Source organism: Limulus polyphemus, unplaced genomic scaffold (assembly GCF_000517525.1).
Source record: "Limulus polyphemus unplaced genomic scaffold, Limulus_polyphemus-2.1.2 Scaffold3187, whole genome shotgun sequence".
Classification (NCBI taxonomy): Eukaryota; Metazoa; Arthropoda; class Merostomata; order Xiphosura; family Limulidae; genus Limulus; species Limulus polyphemus.
In genome coordinates this window covers 116,325-120,624 of record NW_013668797.1, presented here as the reverse complement: position 1 = coordinate 120,624, position 4,300 = coordinate 116,325, and the positions used below count along the sequence as shown (strand labels likewise).

The 4,300-nt window shown below is 31.2% G+C and overlaps 1 long non-coding RNA gene across 1 annotated transcript in view; it reads right to left on the bottom strand.

The window, feature by feature from the left end:
* The window catches only part of LOC111088130, a 16,518-nt gene that overhangs the window by 5,150 nt on the left and 7,068 nt on the right, over window positions 1–4,300 (bottom strand). The window contains exon 2 of the long non-coding RNA XR_002612730.1: window positions 3,603–3,608. This is a non-coding gene — a long non-coding RNA (uncharacterized LOC111088130). The remainder of the gene's footprint in view (window positions 1–3,602; window positions 3,609–4,300) is intronic.

Here is a 4,300-nt window from a genome sequence, read left to right as displayed (position 1 = left end):
TGTATTTTACTGATGAAATATCTGAACTTACTCGGTATAATCATGTTTGTATCAAACATACGAACACTTACTTCCATCTACAATGTGTAACTTGGCAATGTTTGTGTATTTTACTGATGAAATATCTGAACTTACTCGGTATAATCATGTCTGTATCAAAACATACGAACACTTACTTCCATCTACAATGTGTAACTTGGCAATGTTTGTGTATTTTACTGATGAAATATATGAAAGACTGGATTTGTGCATTTCATTAGCTGAATTCGGTATATTGTGGTGCACAAATACTGTGGCGTTTAGGAAGTGAACCAGCTTTGGAAGCGTTGTTCGTTGAGTGCGGGGACTACAGGAGAGGCTAAGACGTGTTTGGGGGTAGCTTCAGCTGAAGTTAATCCATACTTTTAAATGAGATTCAGAGGTACGAGTTAGCCATGAGAGATTTATTTCCTAGTCCAAAATGGCAGATGGTTTTAAAAACTAATCGTAAGGGTGTTTTTACCATATTCATTATAATTACTTCTTATCTTAGCAAGTCAACAAAATTTATAGCTTATCCTAACAAATACCGTCGTAGTTGAATTTTTGAATGTTGATGATCTACCTAGGGGGCGCTCTATACAAATATGTATTAAAAAAAGCGCTTCCAAAAAGTTTCTGAACAACAGGAATTACCCAAATTCTGTACCTCAAAAGGCAAAAAAAGGATATGTCTGCTATATTTTGACCTGTATCAACAAGCACACATGGCCGAAATGTTACTATACAATACATCGATACTGGTGAGAAACCAGATCAATGTGATGAACACCTGCAACTAGGCGTGAATGACGATATGAGAACTCAAGACTGGTTCCACTTGAAAAAAAACTATCGTGCTTTTCTTGGCTTCGTTAAAACTACATACATAAACATTTAACACGATCTTAGTAAATATTGAGACTAGACTCCCCCCACCATCACTCCGCTCTTGAAGTTGAAAAAAAAACAACAACATTGGTAATGTTTCCTAATGAACACACACCCACATCCACGTGATGACAGAAATGTCTATTTCAATGTATTTTAATTTCGTATCACTTTATTCAACGACGAGAAAATCAAGTTTTACAATTTGGCTTTCGTGAAATGTTTTACAATTTCTCAATTTCATATTTTAACTTTAGATCTTAAACCACAATGACTGATAGTACTTTCAAATACCCAATTTATTTCAAGCATTTTGAAGTATGACATAATCCAGTTATCCTCTCTCAATGTTTCAGCTTGTTTTATCCACACTGCCACCACTTTCATTAACACTGATATTTTACAATAAGCTTTAAACAGAGACCATCACTGTTTATAGAGTGAACTCGGATATATTTGTCCTCCGAAAGACCTTTGCCTTTTCAATTAATATCTTATATTGCTTACAGGTTGATTTGGTATGTGACGTAAACAAGATTCTTCTGATCTCCTTTTAATCTAATAAATTTCAAAATACTGGCCACAGAGCGTCAATACGTTTGCATTGTAAACTATAAAACATTTTAATCTTTATTTATTTTTTTCGAAACATAAATATATCTTTTTCTTCGGGGTTATTATATAAATAAAAACAACGTTTGTTTAATTGCTCACAAAGATACTCGAGGGCTATCTGCACTACCCCTCTAATTTCGAAGTGATAAACCACCCACCGCCAACTCTAGGGTTACTCTTTCAACAACGAATAGTAGGATTGATCGTCACTACATTTTCCCCAACGGCTGAAAGAGCGAGCATGTTCGTAGGCGGAATTCGAACCCGCAGGTTGGGAGTCAAGTGTCCCAACCAGAATAGGTAAAAGTTATTCAGATTGTATTACTGTGTCAAAATAATTGACCATGTCACAAGAGTATAAAACAGTGAAATGGGATATATTGTTCACTTTGTACTCTCACAGTACATACATATATCCCATTTCACTGTTTTATACTCTTGTGACATGGTGACTTATTGACTTATTTTGTATGTACTGTGAGAGTACAAAGTGAACAATACCATGTCACAAGAGTATAAAACAGTGAAATGGGATATATTGTTCACTTTGTACTCTCACAGTACATACAAAATAATTGACCATGTCACAAGAGTATAAAACAGTGAAATGGGATATATTGTTCACTTTGTACTCTCACAGTACATACAAAATAATTGACCATGTCACAAGAGTATAAAACAGTGAAATGGGATATATTGTTCACTATGTACTCTCACAGTACATATTAAATAAGTCACCATGTCACAAGAATATAAAACAGTGAAATGAGATATACTGTTCACTTTGTACTCTCACAGTACATACAAAATAATTGAATGCAACTGTTTTTAATTTTGAGAGACCTTACTGCCAATAACGAAAAAAAGTCTCCAGTAAAAACACCTGTCATTTCTTCAGTTATATGAATAAGTTTTATGAAATTAAAGTATCATGTTTAAGTTGTATGGTTAATGTAGTTCTTTTTACAAAGAAACAAACAAGCATGGATCTATTGAATCCAACTCTTAATATAGTGAATGAAAGCTGTCTAGAAACAATTAGTTAATGGATTAAAAAATTTAAAACAGTTAACATATAAAAACCAAAACAAAATAAATTACATTCTCACTTTATCTGTTGTCATTTGTGAAATGATAACTTTCAAATTTACATGCTCATGACAGTGTCTTATATTAATATCTGGGGTACAATTATATCTTTATACTTAACATTTTATACTAATCACAACACAAATGGAACTTAGCTTCATATCCAAAACTTGAACATAATTTTCACGTCTAGGGGTGAGCACGTATTTACTAGAGTATCATAAAAATCGGTAATTTAATTCTAAACAGCCAATTTTAAGTTAACTTTTGTAAAAATATGTACTATTAAAATACAAGTAAGAAAATAACCACAACAAAATGACATTAATATTGTTCCAAGCAGCGACATCCACTAGATATGAAAAACTTGAATGGTTGACCAGAATAAGCTAAATAGTTGTGTCAAACACACACACACATATATATATATATATATATACTGCTATCAGTTTTAATCATATTTAGGACAAAGCATTTTTAAACATATCCAAATAACTTTGGGGTAAAAGATTCAAGTAGATGAAATCTAGAAAACAATTCTATTTTGTCCAAAATATTTTATGAAAAATGTTATTCTTGGAAAATGACTAGTGGTAAATGAATTTTAGATCACTTGGTGTATAATAAAATATTTCATACCAATCTAAATTTGAGTTAATTGCACATTTTTTTAAATATATTTTGTTCACAAAAGTTTTAAGATTAAGACTTATTCTAGCCTCAAAACATTTTATTATAAAGTAATGTAAGTTTGGAATTGAAAAGTTAGTGTTCTTAAAAAAAAAAAAAGGAACATTTCAAATATTATTGATGAGAAGAAAACATCACTACATATTTTATTAATTAACATGTTTTTATCAAGTTGTTGAATAAAGAGTAAAAATCGGTGTAACAAGAACTTACCTGAGAACTTACCTACATCTTTGTATATCCACAAACCTAAGTTATATTTTGTTCTGTGATGGGTAAAAAAATCCAAAGATACCAACAATCTTCTAAACATGTGTAAATATTCCCGTACAAAATGTAAACCACCACCAAAACGTGTAATCGTACATCAATCACATCATTAAAATACCAAACATCTTCATAGATGCAGCTTGTTCTGAACAAGAGCCAGTTTGTTTAAAAATGTCAATAAAAAAAAACCAAGAAACAGTAACTTCAAAGTTATGAAGTATGACAATTGTACACAAACACAACAACAGACTTCCAAACCAATGAAAGATACATTTCTTTTTGTAGCACGAAACTCAGAAACAGTTTACCCAGGATTATTAAGTTACAAATTTTAAGACAGACAATGCTTAAAAACAATCCTCTGAACAAAACAAATTGATGCTAACAACCTACTCAGTATTTTTATATTCAGAAAAGAAGTTTAATTAAATACTTTTTTACTTAATGACGGCAACTACTTTAGTCTCTCTGATAGCAAGTTTAATATAATTTGATAATTTAATACAAGATAAAAAATGTATGTAATGTAGTTAAGTTCAAGGTCTTTTTTATTAATTTATTTTAGTGATTGAAACTAAGTACTTCCAGTACATGTGGTCAGTTAGTACTTATCACAAAACATTGAAACTAAGTACTTCCCAGTACATGTGGTCAATTAGTACTTATCACAAAACATTGAAACTAAGTACTTCCCATGCATGTGGTCAGCTAGTACTTATCACAAAAC